At 48.9% G+C, this 24,022-nt stretch overlaps 2 long non-coding RNA genes across 2 annotated transcripts in view; one reads left to right on the top strand and one right to left on the bottom strand.

Annotated features, from left to right (window-relative positions):
* The window catches only part of LOC142714047 (uncharacterized), a 30,158-nt gene extending 21,872 nt beyond the window's left edge, over positions 1–8,286 (bottom strand). The window contains exon 1 of the long non-coding RNA XR_012870266.1: positions 7,787–8,286. This is a non-coding gene — a long non-coding RNA (uncharacterized LOC142714047). The remainder of the gene's footprint in view (positions 1–7,786) is intronic.
* A 121-nt stretch (positions 8,287–8,407) lies between these two features.
* Positions 8,408–24,021, top strand: LOC142714049 (uncharacterized). The gene is made up of 3 exons (XR_012870268.1): positions 8,408–8,535; positions 22,950–23,394; positions 23,861–24,021. It is a non-coding gene; the product is annotated as an uncharacterized LOC142714049 (long non-coding RNA).
* The last annotated feature ends 1 nt before the right edge of the window (position 24,022 follows it).

Here is a 24,022-nt window from a genome sequence, read left to right as displayed (position 1 = left end):
AGGGGGAGTTGCGGCTCTGTATAGCACTGTCTACATGGGGGAGGTGGGGGGTTGTATGTAACGATCTACAAGGGGGAGGTGGGGGAATGAACAGCACTGTCTACAAGGGGGAGGTGGTGGGCTGTATGACACTGTCAACAAGGAGGTGTGGCGGATTATGGCACAGTCTACAGGGAGGCTGTATGGCACAGTCTACAGGGGGCACTATCTACAAGGGGGGCTGTGTGTGTGCCAGCGAGGGGAGGGGGGCATTATACTGTGTGAAGGCCACTAAGCAGACATTATTCTGTGTAAGGGCACTACAGGGGGAAAATCTACTGTGTATGGCACTTAGGGGGCAAAACACTGTGTGGGCACAATTAGAGGACAAAATACTGTGTCCTTAAAGGGGTAATAATATATTATATTATTAAATATTATTATTATTTTTGGGGCGTGGCCAGCAAGCAGCATGGATAGTCGTATCTGAGCTGAGCTCCCGGGGACCGTAACTTCTCCTGCTGATTATCCTGTCATCCTGGCTGGTAAATCTTTTTACTGGGACCAGACAAACTCTGGGCATACCTCTCCCCCTCGCAGGCTACCCGGGGACATTCTTCGGTGACTTTGTTGGCCCTGCGGACGGAAACAGTGCACGACGGCCTGGTGTTCTGCTGCAGCCTGCACTCGACGTACTTCCACTTGATATTAACCCAGCCCAGGAGACAACGAAGGACTTGCATCGGAGGTACACTGTTTATGCCCGACATCTCTTGCTTCTCCCAGGTGTCTTTTGGTCCTCTCTGTCAGACTCCGTGGTCCTGGTTGCATGGGCTTCTGTTCCTCGTGGCGGCTGGTGGTTAATGGTGGCCTGTCTGTGTCTGCAAGGCACGAATGGTGAAACATTCTTTATCTGTCTCCCCTGACAGCCGGTGAAGGTACAGACCTCAGGCTCAGTTGGGGACGACAGTTTTGATTTCTCTCAGGGGAGACCCTGAGATTCCATTGTTACCAGTATCTGGGTGGTGAGTTGCGGCCTAACGGAACCATTTTGCATATATGCCTGTTATACATCTATGTCACTGATTCGGCTCACCTGCTCACTATACTTTCTGGGACTGCCTGCCTACCCGGTTCTTTGTCTATAGAGCTTACTTACCATATATAACTTCCTACCAGTGTGCCATACTCTGTTAAAAGGAGACTGTATCTGCTGCCTTACTTTTCCTGCTACACTATTGGTGGGGTGCGACCTACCTATTTCAGCTATACTGTGCACCATGCGTAAATCTAAACCTCAGTCTGCAGTGGATAAGCTAAAAGATTTTGCTCGTACTGATCAGGACGAAGATAATTCCTCTCCACGTAAAACGAGATCTACTCACCTCAAAAATAAACAGGGTGATGCCCGACCGAGTGGCGGCATGGATTCCGACACTGAGCCTAAACCTACGTTAAGTCAGGTTTCATTGCAACTTCTATCGGCCATTGATGCTTGCAAAACTTCTTTAACAGGCCAGATTGATGAGATAAACCTTGATGTCAGTTTGCTCCGTCACAACATGCAGAACCTGAGAGGCTGTATGGGAGAGATGGAGGGGCGACTTTCTCAAGTAGAGGACAGGATTGGTCCTCTTGCTACTACCCTGGCTGCTACTACACGGAAGGCGGATGCTTGTCAATCCAAAACTGATGACCTTGAAAATAGACTGCGTCGTAATAATTTACGTATAATTGGCTTACCGGAAAAATCTGAGGGCAAAACTCCTGAACCGTTTATTGAACAATGGCTCAAGACTAACTTAGAGGCGTCAGCCTTTTCCCCTTGCTTTGTGGTTGAGAGGGCACATCGTGTTCCGGCTAAGCCGCCGCCTCAAGGTGCAGCCCCTCGGCAATTCCTGGTTGGGATTCTAAATTACAGAGATCGAGACACGTCTTTGCGTCAGTCCAGGTTGAAAGCTCCATTCAAATTCAACAATTCCACTATTTCCATATTTCCTGACTTTTCTGCAGACCTCCAGAAGCAGCGTGCCATCTTTATGTGGCTCAAAAGAAAGTTTAAGGAGTGAAACATTCCATACTCAATGGCATACCCTGCTCGTCTCCGAATTGCCTATGATGACAAAGTGGTCTTCTTGCATAGCCCAGCGAGAGAGTGGCTCCAGATGCATCCTCCGGTGGCTTGAGTGACTCTTCAGCATTCACCTGTGGGCCCTTCGAGAATGCTCCGTTGATCAGCCTGACATTCTTCACATGATGAACGTTACTGGGTGATATGTTGTATATTTTATGATGTTATACCGTACCTTATGTCGCTATATCTACCATTGGCTACTCAGGTCAGTTGATCCAGAGGGGGATCTCTCTCCTTTCTATATATTGTTCTCATCTGATTCACTGGTAAAAAACAAACAAAAAGACCCAGAACATTTTTCTTATATGCTTACTGATGCCAGGATGTATGCCTGACCAAGACGTAGTCGAGAATTCCCCATTCTAATTTTTCTACCCCAAATGTCTGCCCTACCTATGGTTCTTGGTGGGGACATTTCTGGGTTCTTTTCCTCGGTTACTTTGTTATGTTTGATTGTTGTTCATGTGTATGTCTATGCCACTGACTCTGATAACTCTGTCCATACCTTTTTCTGCTCATCCATTGTATGCTGCTGTACTGCCCAGGACTGGCAATTGATCCTCTCTAAAGTATTGATGACTGACGACGGGCCTCGGGGGTTCCCTCATATTAGGCGATCCCGTCCCCCCCTAATCTGTTTACAGGAGATTCACCTCGTTAGTGAAAGATCTAGTTATCTTAAGAAACCTTGGATACAATGGGCGTGCCACTCCTTTCACACTTTTTATTCTAGAGGGGTTTCTCTGCTGATACATCGCACTGTACGATGGAATCCAATACAGACGCGAAGAGACCCAGCTGGAGGTTTCGTTTTTGTTTATGCTGAAATAGACACGAAGCCATATGTTATTCTGTGTATATATAATCCACCACAGGCTAACACCTCCGTCCTTCAGGCAGCTATTGCTTTTGTACATCAAATTAGGTAATGTCTCCGGCTATAGACCGTTTCTCACAAGATCCCGCCCATAATTTAACACCCACTACTCCTTTGTGTCAGCTGATAGATCAATCCAGCCCAAACCTTCTATGAAGACATTGTCACCCACAGGTTCTGGAATACACCTGTCATTCTCCTGGGAGACAGACTCTCTCCAGGATTGATCTATGAAGACATTGTCACCCACAGGTTCTGGAATACACTTGTCATTCTCCTGGGAGACAGGCTCTCTCCAGGATTGATCTATGAAGACATTGTCACCCACAGGTTCTGGAATACACTTGTCATTCTCCTGGGAGACAGGCTATCTCCAGGATTGATCTATGAAGACATTGTCACCCACAGGTTCTGGAATACACCTGTCATTCTCCTGGGAGACAGGCTCTCTCCAGGATTGATCTATGAAGACATTGTCACCCACAGGTTCTGGAATACACTTGTCATTCTCCTGGGAGACAGGCTCTCTCCAGGATTGATCTATGAAGACATTGTCACCCACAGGTTCTGGAATACACTTGTCATTCTCCCGGGAGACAGACTCTCTCCAGGATTGATCTATGAAGACATTGTCACCCACAGGTTCTGGAATACACTTGTCATTCTCCTGGGAGACAGGCTCTCTCCAGGATTGATCTATGAAGACATTGTCACCCACAGGTTCTGGAATACACTTGTCATTCTCCTGGGAGACAGGCTCTCTCCAGGATTGATCTATGAAGACATTGTCACCCACAGGTTCTGGAATACACTTGTCATTCTCCTGGGAGACAGGCTCTCTCCAGGATTGATCTATGAAGACATTGTCACCCACAGGTTCTGGAATACACTTGTCATTCTCCTGGGAGACAGGCTCTCTCCAGGATTGATCTATGAAGACATTGTCACCCACAGGTTCTGGAATACACTTGTCATTCTCCTGGGAGACAGGCTCTCTCCAGGATTGATCTATGAAGACATTGTCACCCACAGGTTCTGGAATACACTTGTCATTCTCCTGGGAGACAGGCTCTCTCCAGGATTGATCTATGAAGACATTGTCACCCACAGGTTCTGGAATACACTTGTCATTCTCCTGGGAGACAGGCTCTCTCCAGGATTGATCTATGAAGACATTGTCACCCACAGGTTCTGGAATACACTTGTCATTCTCCTGGGAGACAGGCTCTCTCCAGGATTGATCTATGAAGACATGGTCACCCACAGGTTCTGGAATACACTTGTCATTCTCCTGGGAGACAGGCTCTCTCCAGGATTGATCTATGAAGACATTGTCACCCACAGGTTCTGGAATACACTTGTCATTCTCCTGGGAGACAGGTTCCCTCCAGGATTGATCTATGAAGACATTGTCACCCACAGGTTCTGGAATACACTTGTCATTCTCCTGGGAGATAGGCTCTCTCCAGGATTGATCTATGAAGACATTGTCACCCACAGGTTCTGGAATACACTTGTCATTCTCCTGGGAGACAGGCTCTCTCCAGGATTGATCTATGAAGACATTGTCACCCACAGGTTCTGGAATACACTTGTCATTCTCCTGGGAGACAGGCTCTCTCCAGGATTGATTATGATTTTGGTTCTCCTGCCTTATCTATTTATGTGTCCTCCAGATCACTCTCTTCCAGGGGGATTTCGGACCACAGTGCGATACTGGTCAGGTCGGAATTTCCTGGACAGCGATTGTTACCTACTTGGAAGTTGCATCCTTTCTGGTTGACACTTATTGGACCCTCTGATCGCATCCCAGACCAAATTATACAATGTTTACAAGTACATGATGCACCTATTTCTCATACCCTGAAGTGGGATACCTTTAAGGCGTACTTGCGTGGTTGTTTGCGATCTACAATTTCTTGTATTATAAAGTCCACGGCTCACTCTGAGAGGGAGGCGGGGGAATGTGTGGCCTCCGCAGAGTTGCTGTATATTTCGGATCCCACGGACGCACACAAGGCTAGTTGGTTACATTTCACTCGTTTATATAAACATGTGCTTCACCTTAAGACTAAGCGCAAATTGTTTTATTACACGTCAATATTATTTTGAGATGGAGAATCAATCCAGTCAGTTATTGGCCCACTTAATTAGACACAATAACTCCCCAATTCAGGATAATGAGGGTGGTCTATTAACAGAGGGGGATGCCATTGCTACCAGATTTAGAAAGGACTATACCATTTTATATAGTTCCACCTCTAATCATACCATCGCAGACGTTGTAGTTTATCTGAGTGATCTGACTTTTCCTACTCTCTCTTCATCGCAGGTTACATTGCTTGACTCCCCTATGATGATGGCGGAACTTCAAGAGGCTATTCGGGAAATGTCTCTCCATAAATCCCCAGGTCCTGATGGGCTCCCTATTGAAGGTTATAGGAGGTATCGGGAACATATGGGCCCCATGTTGTTAGATACTCTTAACCAGGCTTTACTCAGCCACTCACTTCCCTCTACATTTGATGATGCTTCTATTATTGTGCTACTGAAGCCGGATAAAGACCCTATTGATTGAGGTTCTTATAGACCAATTTCCCTAGTTAACGTGGACTATAAAATCCTACCTAAGATCCTGGCAAAGCGACTGAATCAAGTTGTTCTAACAATTATTCACCCTGACCAAACTGAATTCATGCGCGGTAAATCTACATCTATAAACATTACACGTGTACAGACACTTATGCAGATGGGTAGAATGCGGCATTTGCCTTGGGCTGTCGCTTCATTAGATACTATGAAGGCGTTCGACTCTGTTGAGTGCTCCTTCCTTCTGGCCGGCCTTCACAGCTTTGCTCCTACATTTATCTCATGGATCCAACTTCTCTATATATCCCTTATGGCTATTGTGGTGGTCAATGGCATCCCCTCTGATTCTTCTCCTCTGGCACGGGGTACGCGGCAGGGATGTCCCCTCTCACCGGTTTTATTTGCTATTGCCATTGAAGCTATAGCTATTAGATTGAGATCCACCCCTATGGTAACTGGTGTGCAGTGGGAGGGAGGGTCTGCTGTGGTGGGCCTGTACGCTGACGAGAAGGTCCTTTTCCTGCGCAGCCCTCATGAGTCTTTTGGTCACGCTGTCCGCTTGCTAGATGCCTTTTTGCCATTTTCTGAGGGTTAATTGGCATAAGTGCCCCATTTCCTACATAAGGAGATCGGCGCTGTAATGTCGGTGACAGTAATGCTTTATATTTCGAAAAACGATCTATATTTACCACGTTAGGAGCGATTTTACATTTATGCTAATGAGTTTCTTAATGCCCAAGTGGGCGTGTTTTTACTTTAGACCAAGTGGGCGTTGTACAGAGGAGTGTATGACGCTGACCAATCAGTGACCAATCAGCATCATGCACTCCTCTCCATTCATTTAGTCAGTGCATAGTGACACTGCGTTGTTCACGATCTGCTGTCTTATACTGACACATTAACGTTACTGTAGTGTTTAGACAGTGAATAGACATTCCTTCCAGCCAGGACGCGATGTCTATTCACAATCCCGACACTTCACTAACGTTTACAGCAGAGCAAAGCGTAATCTCCCTGTAACCGGTCATTAACAGCGAGATCTCGCGAGATTACACTTTGCTCTGCTGTAAGTACCACAGAAACGTTACCGAAGTGTTGGGATTGTGAATAGACATGGCGTCCTGGCTGGAAGGAATGTCTATTCACTGTCTAAACACTACAGTAACGTTAATGTGTAAGTGACTGAGCCCAGGCTAAGTGTAGAATCCCCAGTCAGAGGGTTGCCGACGCTCTGGCCGGGTATTCCGCTCCCGGAGGAGTGAATGGCAGAGCAGGGAGCGGAGAGTTTCCTGCTCCGCCACAGTATTCAGTAGTACCTGCGTCCTGAGGATGCAAATACAATTGAAAATGGCCGGGACAGTTATTTGCCGGGACTGTCTCTGTAAATTTGGGACAGTCCCGGCAAATTCAGGACTGTTGGCAACTATGAGAATATGGCGACACTAAATAACATTGTTTTCTAACAAAAAGTTATTTCTATGTAAATATCGCACATCATGAAAAAAACCATAGAAATTTGGTATCGTCCCGCAGAATGTAATCCTCGCACCGCGGGACCGGCAGAAAAATAAACAAGAAATAGATCTGAGGGAACAACTAAACCCGTCCTGGTGATTAAGGGGTTAACCTGCGGTGCGGATTATAGACACGCAGGATATCGCATTTATACCGCGGATTCGCTGCGCATTTGTTGCAGAATTTCCCCATTAAGTGAAATGGAAAGTCAAGTTCTGCAACAACCGCCATTGTTCCCAGAATCCTCTGCGGCTCCACCGCGTGTTCACAGCAACGCTGCAGGTTACACATATATAAAAAAGAAGGCGTCATGTGACCCCTGCAGCCAATCACAGGCCGGAGAGGTCACATGTCATTATAGGGGTCACCTGGACACAGCCGGGAGAGCAGGGGCGTGTTGCTATGGTAACGCTCGGAGAGGTGGGGATCGGCCTGGTTGTATTTCTGGAGTAGATATTCGGGGGGATTATACGTCCACCATTTGGGGTGAATATTCGGGGTGATTTCCTTGCGTGTTGTGGGTCGTATTCGCTACGTGTGAACATTCCCTTAAACCGCACGATGAACGACATTAACGAGAAACGTATAAAAGTCAGTGAATAAGTTGTATGTCCCGAATATTATGTCATTACAAAACACGACTCGTCCCACAAACCATCCGACCACTACAAAGACCAGAAATAACCACTTACCCCAAAGAGGCCGGCACTGGAGGGGTTAAATCCGGGCTAGGAGTCCAGTGGGCGGAGTCACTCAATGGTTGATAACAGAGAGAACACCCGACCAGCGCTGCTCTCTACCTCATCACGTAACAGCTGAAGGACCTGTGATGACGTCACCACCAAGTGACAGGAAAAGGCGGAGCTTATTAGTGAAGAGAGGCGGAGGTGGAAGGACCTGGGATATCAAGGTCACGTGACCGCGGCATCAGGGGGGGGGGTTTAGAAGTGTGAGCGATATATGAAGGACCTGTGTGATGATCAAGTGACATGAGGGGTCCTGAGCATCATATGATCGATGAAGGAGTGATCGGCGCTAAACAGTGCAAAATATAATGTGTTGTGGTAAAAGGACCTGTGATGACATCACCACCACGTGACTGGGACGGGTGGAGCTTATCATTTGAGAAAAGTGGTGGAGGAAAGACCTGTGAAGCTGATCACGTGACATGTGGGGGGCGGAGCTCTGTGAGTGTTCCGGTCTCCTGTGCTATGGTGAGAAGCGTTCATGATTACGTCACATGAGGGGTGGGGCTATGTCTCCAGTTATAAGCTCCTCCTCTCTTGTCCCGGTCACATGGTGGTGACGTCATTACTGGTCCTTCAGCTGTTGCCGTGTATGATGTAGAGAGCAGCGCTGGGCGGGTGTACGTGACTTCCGGTCACCGCTGTTGTTTAGTGTTCTCTCTGTTATCAGTCAGGAGATTTCCCATGATGCAGTAGTAAGTTTACATGAGGTCATTTCTGTGCGGTTTTGGTGCGTTTTTGTCTGGCACAGTGTTGGTAATTATTATTATTTATTAGCGCTGTAAATATGAAATACAGGAGGGTTTAACCCCTTGGTGACATCAGATCTATAGTATTATGCTGTACGTGCGCCGTCACACTAGAAGGAGCGGAGCCTGCACCGTACACGGCTACTGACAGCCGCCGGCAACCGCCAAGATCAGAGACCGCGCAATCCTGGCCGCTTAACCCCTCGTGATTAATAGCGACCGCGGAATTTCATCAGTTATAGATCGCGGCTTCCTCTGTCCTCCGAAGAAACTGCGCGATGCCGACCGGTTATATAAACCCCCCTCACACTGCGCAATCACCGGAAATATAAACCCCTCACACCGCGCAATCACCGGAAATATAAACCCCTCACACCGCGCAATCACCGGAAATATAAACCCCTCACACCGCGTAATCACCGGAAATATAAACCCCCTCACACCGCGCAATCAACGGAAATATAAACCCCCTCACACCGCGCAATCACCGGAAATATAAACCCCCTCACACCGCGTAATCACCGGAAATATAAACCCCCTCACACCGCGCAATCACCGGAAATATAACCCCCTCACACCGCGCAATCACCGCAAATATAAACCCCTCACACCGCGCAATCACCGGAAATATAAACCCCTCACACCGCGCAATCACAGGAAATATAAACCCCTCACACCGCGCAATCACAGGAAATATAAACCCCTCACACCGCGCAATCACCGGAAATATAAACCCCTCACACCGCGCAATCACCTGAAATATAAACCCCTCACACCGCGCAATCACCGGAAATATAAACCCCCTCACACGCATCCACCGGAAATATAAACCCCTTACACCGCGCAATCACCGGAAATATAAACCCCTCACACCGCGCAATCACCGGAAATATAAACCCCCCCTCACCGCGCAATCACCGGAAATATAAACCCCCTCACACCGCGCAATCACCGGAAATATAAAACCCCTCACACCGCGCAATCACCGGAAATATAAACCCCTCACACCGCGCATCACCGGAAAATATAAAACCACACACACCGCGCAATCACTGGAAATATAAACCCCCTCACACCGCGCAATCACCGGAAATATAAACCCCTCACACCGCGCAATCACCTGAAATATAAAACCCCTTACACCGCGCAATCACCGGAAATATAAAACCCCCACACCGCGCAATCACCGGAAATATAAACCCCTCACACCGCGCAATCACCGGAAATATAAACCCCCTCACACCGCGCAATCACCGGAAATATAAACCCCCCCTCACGCGCAATCACCGGAAATATAAAACCCCCCACACCGCACAATCACCGGAAATATAAACCCCCCCTCACCGCGCAATCACCGGAAATATAAACCCCTCCCACCGCGCAATCACCGGAAATATAAAACCCCTCACACCGCGCAATCACCGGAAATATAAACCCCTCATACCGCGCAATCACCGGAAATATAAACCCCTCACACCGCGCAATCACCGGGAATATAAACCCCTCACACCGCGCAATCACCGGAAATATAAACCCCCCACACCGCCCAATCACCGGAAATATAAACCCCTCACACCGCGCAATCACCGGAAATATAAACCCCTCACACCGCGCAATCACCGGAAATATAAACCCCTCACACCGCGCAATCACCGGAAATATAAACCCCTCACATCACGCAATCACCGGAAATATAAACCCCCCTCACACCGCGCAATTACCGGAAATATAAACCCCCTCACACCGCGCAATTACCGGAAATATAAACCCCCCCACACCGCGCAATCACCGGAAATATAAACCCCTCACACCGCACAATCACCGGAAATATAAAACCCCTCACACCGCGCAATCACCGGAAATATAAACCCCCCACACCGCGCAATCACCGGAAATATAAACCCCTCACACCGCGCAATCACCGAAAATATAAACCCCTCACACCGCACAATCACCGGAAATATAAAGCCCCTCACACCGCGCAATCACCGGAAATATAAAACCCCTCACACCGCGCAATCACCGGAAATATAAACCCCTCACACCTCGCAATCACCGGAAATATAAAACCCCCCACACCGCGCAATCTCCGGAAATATAAAACCCCTCACACCGCGCAATCACCGGAGATATAAACCCCTCACACCGCGCAATCACCGGAAATATAAAACCCCTCACACCGCGCAATCACCGGAAATCTAAAACCTCTCACACCGCGCAATCACCGGAAATATAAAACCCCACACACCGCGCAATCACCGGAAATATAAACCCCCTCCCACCGCGCAGTCACCGGAAATATAAAACCCCCCACACCGCGCAATCACCGGAAATATAAACCCCCTCACATCGCGCAATCACCGGAAATATAAAACCCCTCACACCGGGCAATCACCGGAAATATAAAACCCCTCACACCGGGCAATCACCGGAAATATAAATTCCTCATACCGCGCAATCACCGGAAATATAAAAACCCCCACACCGCGCAATCTCCGGAAATATAAAACCCCCCACACCTCGCAATCAGCGGAAATATAAAACCCCTCACACCACGCAATCACCGGAAATATAACCCCCTCACACCACGCAATCACCGGAAATATAAAACCCCTCACACCACGCAATCACCGGAAATATAAACCCCCTCACACCGCGCAATCACCGGAAATATAAACCCCCCCCACACCGCGCAATCACCGGAAATATAAAACCCCTCACACCGCGCATTCACCGGAAATATAAAACCCCTCACACCGGAAATATAAAACCCCTCACACCGCGCAATCACCGGAAATATAAACCCCTCACACCGCGCAATGACCGGAAATATAAAACCCCTCACAACGCGCAATCACCGGAAATATAAAACCCCTCACACCGTGCAATCACCGGAAATATTAACCCCCTCACACCGCGCAATCACCGGAAATATAAACCCCTCACACCGCGCAATTACCGGAAATATAAACCCCTTACACCGCGAAATAACCGGAAATATAAAGCCCCTCACACCGCGCAATCACCAGAAATATAAACCCCTCACACCACGCAATCTCCGGAAATATAAACCCCCCCACACCGCGCAATCACCGGAAATATAAAACCCCTCACACCGCGCAATCACCGGAAATATAAACCCCTCCACACCGCATAAACACCGGAAATATAAACCCCCCCACACCGCGCAATCACCGGAAATATAAAACCCCTCACACCGCGCAATCACCGGAAATATAAACCCCTCCACACCGCATAATCACCGGAAATATAAAACCCCTCACACCGCGCAATCACCGGAAATATAAACCCCTCACACCGCGCAATCACCGGAAATATAAACCCCCCACACCGCGCAATCACCGGAAATATAATCCCCTCCACACCGCGCAATCACCAGAAATATAAAACCCCTCACACTGCGCAATCACTGGAAATATAAAACCCCTCACACCGCGCATTCACCGGAAATATAAAACCCCTCACACCGGAAATATAAAATCCCTCACACTGCGCAATCACCAGAAATATAAACCCCTCACACCGCGCAATCACCGGAAATATAAAACCCCTCACACCCCGCAATCACAGGAAATATAAAACCCCTCACACGCACAATCACCGGAAATATAAACCCCTCACACCGCGAAATCACCGGAAATATAAAACCCCTCACACCGCGCAATCACCGGAAATATAAAACCCCTCCACACCGCGCAATCACCGGAAATATAAACCCCCCCACACTGCTCAATCACCGGAAATATAAAACCCCTCACTCCGCGCAATCACCGGAAATATAAAACCCCTCACACCTCGCAATCACCGGAAATATAAAACCCCTCACACCGCGCAATCACCGGAAATATAAACCCCCTCACACCGCGCAATCACAGGAAATATAAAACGCCTCACACCGCGCAATCACCGGAAATATAAACCCCTCACACCGCGCAATCACCGGAAATATAAAACACTCACACCGCGCAATCACCGGAAATATAAAACACTCACACCGCGCAATCACCGGAAATATAAACTCCTCACACCGCGCAATCACCGGAAATATAAAACCCCCCCCACACCGCACAATCACCGGAAATATAAACCCCTCACACCGCGCAATCACCGGAAATATAAACTCCTCACACCGCGCAATCACCGGAAATATAAACCCCTCACACCACGCAATCACCGGAAATATAAACCCCTCACACTGCGCAATCACCGGAAATATAAACCCCTCACACCACGCAATCACCGGAAATATAAACCCCCTCACACCGCGCAATCACCGGAAATATAAACCCCCTCCCACCGCGCAATCTCCTGAAATATAAAACCCCCCACACCTCGCAATCACCGGAAATATAAACCCCCTCACACCGCGCAATCACCGGAAATATAAACCCCTCACACCGCGCAATCACCGGAAATATAAACCCCTCACACCACGCAATCACCGGAAATATAAACCCCTCATACCGCGCAATCACCGGAAATATAAAACCCCCCACACCGCGCAATCTCCTGAAATATAAAACCCCCCACACCTCGCAATCACCGGAAATATAAACCCCCTCACACCGCGCAATCACCGGAAATATAAAACCCCTCACACCGCGCAATCACCGGAAATATAAACCCCCTCACACCGCGCAATCACTGGAAATATAAAACCCCTCACACTGCGCAATCACTGGAAATATAAATCCCCTCACACCGCGCATTCACCGGAAATATAAAACCCCTCACACCGGAAATCTAAAATCCCTCACACCGCGCAATCACCAGAAATATAAACCCCTCACACCGCGCAATCACCGGAAATATAAAACCCCTCACACGCACAATCACCAGAAATATAAACCCCTCACACCGCGAAATCACCGGAAATATAAAACCCCTCACACCGCGCAATCACCGGAAATATAAAACCCCTCCACACCGCGCAATCACCGGAAATATAAACCCCCCCCCCCACACCGTGCAATCACCGGAAATATAAACCCCTCCATACCGCGCAATCACCGGAAATATAAAACCCCTCACACCGCGCAGTCACCGGAAATATAAACTCCTCACACCGCGCAATCACCGGAAATATAAAACACTCACACCGCGCAATCACCGGAAATATAAACCCCCCCACACCGCGCAATCACCGGAAATATAAAACCCCTCACACCGCGCAATCACCGGAAATATAAACCCCTCACACCCCGCAATCACAGGAAATATAAAACCCCTCACACCGCACAATCACCGGAAATATAAACCCCTCACACCGCGAAATCACCGGAAATATAAAACCCCTCACACCGTGCAATCACCGGAAATATAAAACCCCTCGACACCGCGCAATCACCGGAAATATAAACCCCCCCCCCCCACACTGCGCAATCACCGAAAATATAAAACCCCCCACACCGCGCAATCACCGGAAATATAAACCCCTCAGACAGCGCAATCACCGGAAATATAAAACCCCACACACCGCGCAATCACCGGAAATATAAACCCCCTCCCACCGCGCAGTCACCGTAAATATAAAACCCCCCCCACACCGAGCAATCACCAGAAATATAAAACCCCTTACACCGCGCAATCACCGGAAATATAAAACCCCTCACACCGCGCATTCACCGGAAATATAAAACCCCTCACACCGGAAATATAAAACCCCTCACACTGCGCAATCACTGGAAATATAAAACCGCTCACACCGCGCATTCACCGGAAATATAAAACCCCTCACACCGGAAATATAAAACCCCTCACACCGCGCAATCACCGGAAATATAAAACCCCTTCACACCGCGCAGTCACCGGAAATATAAACTCCTCACACCGCGCAATCACCGGAAATATAAACCCCCTCACACCTCGCAATCACCGGAAATATAAAACACTCACACCGCGCAATCACCGGAAATATAAACCCCCCCACACCGCGCAATCACCGGAAATATAAAACCCCTCACACCGCGCAATCACCGGAAATATAAACCCCTCACACCCCGCAATCACAGGAAATATAAAACCCCTCACACCGCGAAATCACCGGAAATATAAAACCCCTCACACCGCGCAATCACCGAAATATAAAACCCCTCCACACCGCGCAATCACCGGAAATATAACCCCCCCACACTGCGCAATCACCGTAAATATAAAACCCCCCACACCGCGCAATCACCGGAAATATAAACCCCTCACACCGCGCAATCGCCGTAAATATAAAACCCCCCACACCGAGCAATCACCGGAAATATAAAAACCCCTTACACCGCGCAATCACCGGAAATATAAAACCCCTCACACCGGGCAATCACCAGAAATATAAACCCCTCATACCGCGCAATCACCGGAAATATAAAACCCCCCACACCGCGCAATCTCAGGAAATATAAAACCCCCCACACCTCGCAATCACCGGAAATATAAACCCCCTCACACCGCGCAATCACCGGAAATATAAAACCCCTCACACCGCGCAATCACCGGAAATATAAACCCCCTCACACCGCGCAATCACTGGAAATATAAAACCCCTCATACTGTGCAATCACTGGAAATATAAATCCCCTCACACCGCGCATTCACCGGAAATATAAAACCCCTCACACCGGAAATATAAAACCCCTCACACCGCACAATCACCGGAAATATAAACCCCCTCACACCGCGCAATCACCGGAAATATAAAACCCCTCACACCGCGCAATCACCGGAAATATAAAACCCCTCACGCCGCGCAATCACCGGAAATATAAACCCCCTCACGCCGCGCAATCACCGTAAATATAAACCCCTCACACCGCGCAATCACCGGAAATATAAACCCCTCACACCGCGCAATAACCGGAAATATAAAGCCCCTCACACCACGCAATCTCCGGAAATATAAACCCCCCCACACCGCGCAATCACCGGAAATATAAACCCCTCCACACCGCGCAATCACCGGAAATATAAAACCCCTCACACCGCGCAATCACCGGAAATATAAACCCCTCACACCGCATAATTACCGGAAATATAAAACCCCCCACACCGCGCAATCACCGGAAATATAAACCTCCTCACACCGCGCAATCACCGGAAATATAAAACCCCTCACACCGCGCAATCTCCGGAAATATAAAACCCCTCACACCGTGCAATCACCGGAAATACAAAACCCCTCATACCGCGCAATCACCGGAAATATAAAACCCCTCACACCGCGCAATCACCGGAAATATAAAACCCCCCACACCGCGCAATCACCGGAAATATAAAACCCCCTCACACCGCGCAATCACCGGAAATATAAACCCCTCACACCGCGCAATCACCGGAAATATAAAACCCCTCACACCGCGCTATCACCGGAAATATAAAACCCCCTCACACCGCGCAATCACCGGAAATATAAACCCCTCACACCGCGCAATCACCGGAAATATAAAACCCCTCACACCGCGCATTCACTGGAAATATAAAACTTCTCACACCGCGCAATCACCGGAAATATAAAACCCCTTTACAGGGCGCAATCACCGGAAATATAAACAACCCACACCGCGCAATCACCGGAAATATAAAACCCCTCACACCGCGCAATCACCGGAAATATAAAACCACTCACACCGCGCAATCACCGGAAATATAAAACCCCCCACACCGCGCAATCACCGGAAATATAAACCCTCCTCACACCGCGCAATCACCGGAAATATAAACCCCCTTACACTGCGCAATCACCGGAAATATAAAACACCTCACAACGCGCAATCACCGGAAATTCAAACCCCTCACACCGCGCAGTCACCGGAAATATAACCCCCCCACACCGCGCAATCACCGGAAATATAAAACCCCTCACACCGCGCAATCACCGGAAATATAAACCCCCTCACACCCCGCAATCACCGGAAATATAAACCCCCTCACACCGCGCAATCACCGGAAATATAACCCCCCTCACACCGCGCAATCACCGGAAATATAAAACCCCTCACACCGCGCAATCACCGGAAATATAAAACCCTCACACCGCGCAAACACCAGAAATATAACACCCCTCACACCGCACAATCACCGGAAATATAAATCCCCCACACCGCGCAATCACCGGAAATATAAACCCCTCACACCGCGCAATCACCGGAAATATAAAACCCCCCACACCGCGCAATCACCGGAAATATAAACCCCTCACACCGCGCAATTACCGGAAATAGAAAACCCCTCACACCGCGCAATCACCGGAAATATAAACAACCCACACCGCGCAATCACCGGAAATATAAACCCCTCGCACCACGCAATCACCGGAAATATAAACCCCCCCACACCGCGCAGTCACCGGAAATATAAACCCCTCACACCGCGCAATCACCGGAAATATAAAACCCCTCACACCGCGCAATCACCGGAAATATAAAACCCCTCACACCGCGCAATCACCGGAAATATAAACCCAGTCACACCGCGCAATCACCGGAAATATAAAACCCCCACACCGCGCAATCACCGGAAATATAAACCCCTCACACCACGCAATCACCGGAAATATAAACCCCCCTCACCGCGCAATCACCGGAAATATAAACCCCTCAAACCACGCAATCACCGGGAATATAAACCCCTCACACCGCGCAATCACCGGAAATATAAACCCCCCACACCGCGCAATCACCGGAAATATAAAACCCACACACCGCGCAATCACCGGAAATATAAACCCCCTCACACCGCGCAATCACCGGAAATATAAACCCCCCACACCGCGCAATCACTGGAAATATAAACCCCTCACACCGCGCAATCACCGGAAATATAAAACCCCCCACACCGCGCAATCACCGGAAATATAAAACCCCCCACACCGCGCAATCACCGGAAATATAAACCCCTCACACCGCGCAATTACCGGAAATAGAAAACCCCTCACACCGCGCAATCACCGGAAATATAAACAACCCACACCGCGCAATCACCGGAAATATAAACCCCTCGCACCACGCAATCACCGGAAATATAAACCCCCCCACACCGCGCAGTCACCGGAAATATAAACCCCTCACACCGCGCAATCACCGGAAATATAAAACCCCTCACACCGCGCAATCACCGGAAATATAAAACCCCTCACACCGCGCAATCACCGGAAATATAAACCCAGTCACACCGCGCAATCACCGGAAATATAAAACCCCCACACCGCGCAATCACCGGAAATATAAACCCCTCACACCACGCAATCACCGGAAATATAAACCCCCCTCACCGCGCAATCACCGGAAATATAAACCCCTCACACCACGCAATCACCGGGAATATAAACCCCTCACACCGCGCAATCACCGGAAATATAAACCCCCCACACCGCGCAATCACCGGAAATATAAAACCCACACACCGCGCAATCACCGGAAATATAAACCCCCTCACACCGCGCAATCACCGGAAATATAAACCCCCCACACCGCGCAATCACTGGAAATATAAACCCCCCACACCGCGCAATCACCGGAAATATAAACCCCCCACACCGCGCAATCACCGGAAATATAAACCCCCTCACACCGCGCAATCACCAGAAATATAAACCCCTCACACCGCGCAATCACCGGAAATATAAACCCCTCACACCGCGCAATCTCCGGAAATATAAACCCCTCACACCGCGTAATCACCGGAAATATAAACCCCTCACACCGCGCAATCACCGGAAATATAAACCCCTCACACCGCGCAATCACCGGAAATATAAACCCCTCACACCGCGCAATCACCGGAAATATAAACCCCTCACACCGCGCAATCACCGGAAATATAAAACCCCTCACACCGCGCAATCACCGGAAATATAAACCCCCCCCACACCGCGCAATCACCGGAAATATAAAACCCCTCACACCGCGCAATCACCGGAAATATAAACCCCTCACACCGCGCAATCACCGGAAATATAAACCCCTCACAGTGCATTCTACAAGAGGAGAGACCCTGCCTGCGTAGACTGCACTCTACAATAGTAGAGACCCTGCCTGCGTAGACTGCACTCTACAAGAGGAGAGACCCTGCCTGCGTAGACTGCACTCTACAAGAGAAGGAGAGACCCTGCCCGCGTAGACTGCACTCTACAAGAGAAGGAGAGACCCTGCCCGCGTAGACTGCACTCTACAAGAGAAGGAGAGACCCTGCCCGCATAGACACTACAAGAGGAGACAGTAGTTGAGGGTAGAAGCTGGTCATCCGGTGGAGTAGTGGCAGCCGGTTATTTTAGGGTGTAAGCTTTTCTTAAGAGGGGGTGTTCAGGTTACTAGTGAAGGTTTGGATGGTGGGAGAGATCTGATGTGTTGGGTTAAAGAGTTCCAGAGTATGGGGGATGCACGGGAGAAATCTTCTAGACGATGATGTGAGGAACAGATAAAATGAAAACAAAGAAGGTCTTGTGAAGACCGGAGATTATGTGTGGGGAGGTATCAGGAGATTAGGGCAGAGATGTATGGAGGGGATGGTTTGTTGACAGCCTTGCATGTCATTTTTAATATGTATAACTTAATTTAGTAGGCAATGGGTGGCCAGTGACCGCAGAGGTGGAATGAGGGGAGTGGTAGATTTACCCTTGCAGCTGAGTTGAGAATGGGTAGGAGGGGTGCAATAGTGTTAGATGGGAAGCCACAGAGAAGGATGTTGGAGTAGTCTAGACAGTAGATGATGAGGGCATATATACTAGCATGTTTGTCTGTTCGAGGAAAGACGGGTTTCAAGAGGTTTTTGAGGTGGAGACAGCAAGAAGTGGTAAGCGCTTGGCTGTGCTATTTGAAATTAAGGGTTATTTCAATGTAGCAGACCTGTGAGACTGGGAAATGTGTGGAGCCATTAACTGTGATTTGATAGTTCTGGTAAGGGGGTTGAGTGAAATGGGGAAAAGATGATTCCGTTTTCTCCATGTTAATCTTAAGGAAGCGGGAGGAGAAGGAGGAGATAACTGTTAGACACTCTAGATAGCAGGGAGGTAACATCAAGACCAGAGGTACATTTGACCAAAATTTTAGATGGAGAAGAGTAAGGGATTCAGAACACTGAGACCCATAAGGGAGCGATAGTAAATCTTTAGTTGGTAAGGTATGAGGAGATCCAGGAGAGGGCCAAGTCTAGAAGCAGAGGACAGGTCTAGAGGGAAGACCACAGAGTAATGTAGAAGCAGAGGACAGGTCTAGAAGGAGGAGCACAGAGTAATGTAGAAGCAGAGGACAGGTCTAGAAGAAGGAGCACAGAGTAATGTAGAAGCAGAGGATCGGTCTAGACGGAAGAGCACAGAGTAATGTAGAAGCAGAGGACCGGTCTAGAAGAAGGAGCACAGAGTAATGTAGAAGCAGAGGACAGGTCTAGACGGAAGAGCACAGAGTAATGTAGAAGCAGAGGACCGGTCTAGAAGGTGGCGGACAGGTCTAGAAGGAGGAGCACAGAGTAATGTAGAAGCAGAGGACAGGTCTAGAAGAAGGAGCACAGAGTAATGTAGAAGCAGAGGACAGGTCTAGACGGAAGAGCACAGAGTAATGTAGAAGCAGAGGACCGGTCTAGAAGGTGGCGGACAGGTCTAGAAGGAGGAGCACAGAGTAATGTAGAAGCAGAGGACAGGTCTAGAAGGAGGAGCACAGAGTAATGTAGAAGCAGAGGACAGACAGAACCGATAAAAAACACAGGGACATATACAAAAACACTGACAAAGGCCATACTTACAAATGGACACAGCCAGGCCAGAAATGCTGATGAAAGGGCGAGCAGGTGCTTTAAATAATAATAGCCACTCCCACTAGTCTTGAGGGGAGTGGTGTGTGGTGCATGGGATGTGTAGTAAGAAATAATAAATGAATAGTGTGTGTGCAAGTGTAATACTATAATTGAAATATAGGGGGCAGTAATAAATGAAGTGCCTCAATAGAAATAAATGGATAATGGGGTGCAAGTGAGTGAAACATGGAGGGATAGTGTGTAAGTCATGAGGCGCAACGTGTGTAGCCAGGTAGAAGCCTATTTGTGACGCCTTGATAATTCATAGAGCGGGCTACCCTGCTTGCTAGGCCAAACAACAACACACCATGCTCTCCCAGCATCAAAGACCCGGCTGTGTCCAAGAGAAGCGAATATACATAATAGAAAAATACCTGGGGTATTGGTAATCATTTTGGCCAAAAGGACGCAAGCTCGCAATCCACGACAAGGATCCCCAGACTTGCGAGTCCCTAACTGGAGCGAAAAGCTCCTGATGTACAGACAAAACAGATAAAAACGTGATTGCGCGGTTGTGAGGGGTTTATATTTCCGGTGATTGCACGGTGTGAGGGGTTTATATTTCCAGTGATTGCGCGGTGTGAGGGGTTTTATATTTCCGGTGATTGCGCGGTGTGAGGGGTTTTATATTTCCGGTGATTGCGCGGTGTGAGGGGTTTATATTTCCGGTGATTGCGCCGTTTTATCTGTTTTGTCTGTACATCAGGAGCTTTTCGCTCCAGTTAGGGACTCGCAAGTCTGGGGATCCTTGTCGTGGATTGCGAGCTTGCGTCCTTTTGGCCAAAATGATCACTAATACCCCAGGTATTTTTCATTATTACTTATATTCGCTTCTTTTGGACACAGCCGGGTCTTTGATGCTGGGAGAGCATGGTGTGTTGTTGTTTGGCCTAGCAAGCAGGGTAGCCCGCTCTATGAATTATCAAGGCGTCACAAATAGGCTTCTACCTGGCTATACACGTTGCGCCTCATGACTTACACACTATCCCTCCATGTTTCACACACTTGCATCCCATTATTCATTTATTTTTTAGGCACTTTACTCATTACTGCCCCCTATATTTCACTTACATTATTACACTTGCACATACACTATTCATTTATTATTTCTTACTACACATCCCATGCACCACACACCACTCCCCTCAAGACTAGTGGGAGTGGCTATTATTATTTAAAGCACCTGCTCGCCCTTTCATCAGCATTTCTGGCCTGGCTGTGTCCATTTGTAAGTATGGCCTTTGTCAGTGTAGAAGCAGAGGACAGGTCTAGAAGGAGGAGCACAGAGTAATGTAGAAGCAGAGGACAGGTCTAGAAGAAGGACTGGCGGGACCTTCCGCACATCCTCGCAGGACTGGCGGGACCTTTCGCATATGCTCGCAGGACTGGCGGGACCTTTCGCATATGCTCGCAGGACTGGCGGGACCTTCCGCACATGCTCGCAGGACTGGCGGGACCTTCCGCACATGCTCGCAGGACTGGCGGGACCTTCCGCACATGCTCGCAGGACTGGCGGGACCTTCCGCACATGCTCGCAGGACTGGCGGTACCTTCCATACATACACACTGGAATGGCGGGACCTTCCGCACATGCACACTGGACTGGCGGGACCTTCCGCACATGCTCGCAGGACTGGCGGGACCTTCCGCACATGCTCGCAGGACTGGCGGTAACTTACGCACATGCATGCAGGACTGGCGGTAACTTACGCACATGCTCGCAGGACTGGCGGGACCTCCTGCACATGCACGCAGGACTGGCGGGACCTTCCGCACATGCTCGCAGGACTGGCGGGACCTTCCGCACATGCTCGCAGGACTGGCGGGACCTTCCGCACATGCTCGCAGGACTGGCGGGACCTTCCGCACATGCTCGCAGGACTGGTGGGACCTTTTGCACATGCTCGCAGGACTGACGGGACCTTCCCCACATGCTCGCAGGACTGGCGGGACCTTCCGCACATACACACTGGACTGGCGGGACCTTCCGCACATGCACACTCGACTGGCGCGACCTTCCGCACATGCACACTGGACTGGCGGGACCTTCCGCACATGCTCGCAGGACTGGCGGGACCTTCCGCACATGCACACTGGTCTGGCAGGACCTTCCGCACATGCACACTGGTCTGGCGGGACCTTCCGCACATGCTCACTGGTCCTTCCGCACATGCTCGCAGGACTGGCGGGACCTTCCGCACATGCTCGCAGGACTGGCGGGACCTTCCGCACATGCTCGCAGGACTGGCGGGACCTTCCGCACATTCACACTTGACCGCCGGTTCCCATTAACCATGGTTAGTATCTGTCTTTCAGATGTGAATAAAGTTACTATCCGGTAAAATAATCTACAAGGAAAAGGGGAATACTATAATAATTAAGAATTTTAGATGTCTCTGATGATCCAGGATCTCTGAGGTAACTTCTAATATCTGTAAAAACTTATATTAGGGGTGTATTCATTCATAAAGGGCATCTGTCACACTGACCACCCGTCTGATCTGTTGGCAGCAGATTATATAGCAGGAGGACCTGAGCTGATTGTGTCTCTCCATTCACTTCTATAGGAGTTACAGGAACCGCCTAACAAGGCCACCCAGAGGTGGAGCCGCATCTATCAGACATTTCTGGCATATCCTGGGGAGAAATGTCCGTGTTGGGAATACCCCTTTATTCCATGTGGTGACGGCTCTGAGAAGATGTTTCTCTCAATGATGAATAAGTGAGGTTCTGTATGTCACACATGATGTCCCCTGTATGATCTCCATCTTCTCCTCTCCTCATAAAGACGTCTGCAGTACTAGATCCTCCAGTTCCTCCAGTTTTCTCATCTTCTCCTTTCTTCCTAAAGACGTCTGCAGTACTAGATCCTCCAGTTCCTCCAGTTTTCTCATCTTCTCCTCCACAACGTTCCTTCTGAATGACCCACCAAGAATGGACAAGGACAGGAATGAGATGAGCAGAAGAATATTAGACTTCACCTTGGAGATCATCTACCTGTTGAGCGGAGAGGTAAACTTTTCTACATTATAGAACAAGTCACACATAGGGAAGGGACAATACATAATAGGAAGAATCCAGTGTCCTGTATAACAGCGTCCAGACCTTCCAAGTGACGTCAAGAAGCTGAAGATCAGCCACCAATATGGTCAGTTATGTGTCATGTCACCAATGCAGCAATAGTAATGTTGTAGAGCAATGAGAATGACCAGGAACCAGGAGGATCAGGATGACCTCTATATAGAAACATAGAAGATGACGGCAGGAGGAGAGCACATGGTCCATCTAGTCCCCCCAATATTATTTCCTTTTTAGTTTTGGCCTCGTTCTATTTTCTCCATGTCTTTTTGTAGGTGAGGTCTCCAGTATTACAGATGTGGGGTCACTAGAGGTCTAGACAGCGGGGTCACAATCTCCCTCTTTCTACTGAGGGGGGAATACTGTGTTCAGTTCTCTAAGTGTCTCTCTCCATACACAGGAGTACACAATCGTGAAGAAGACATCGTGTGACTGTACGACTCCCATCATCCATGAGTCAGGAGGATGGAGCAGTAGTCCCATCACAGAGCCTCCCCCTCACTCCCGGATACATGAGAAGAAGATCTTAGAACTGATCTACAAGATGACGGAGCTGCTGACT

This window comes from Rhinoderma darwinii, unplaced genomic scaffold (assembly GCF_050947455.1).
Source record: "Rhinoderma darwinii isolate aRhiDar2 unplaced genomic scaffold, aRhiDar2.hap1 Scaffold_4377, whole genome shotgun sequence".
Lineage (NCBI taxonomy): Eukaryota > Metazoa > Chordata > Amphibia > Anura > Rhinodermatidae > Rhinoderma > Rhinoderma darwinii.
Note: the sequence above shows the minus strand (reverse complement) of the source record. Positions and strands in the feature narration are given on the sequence as shown.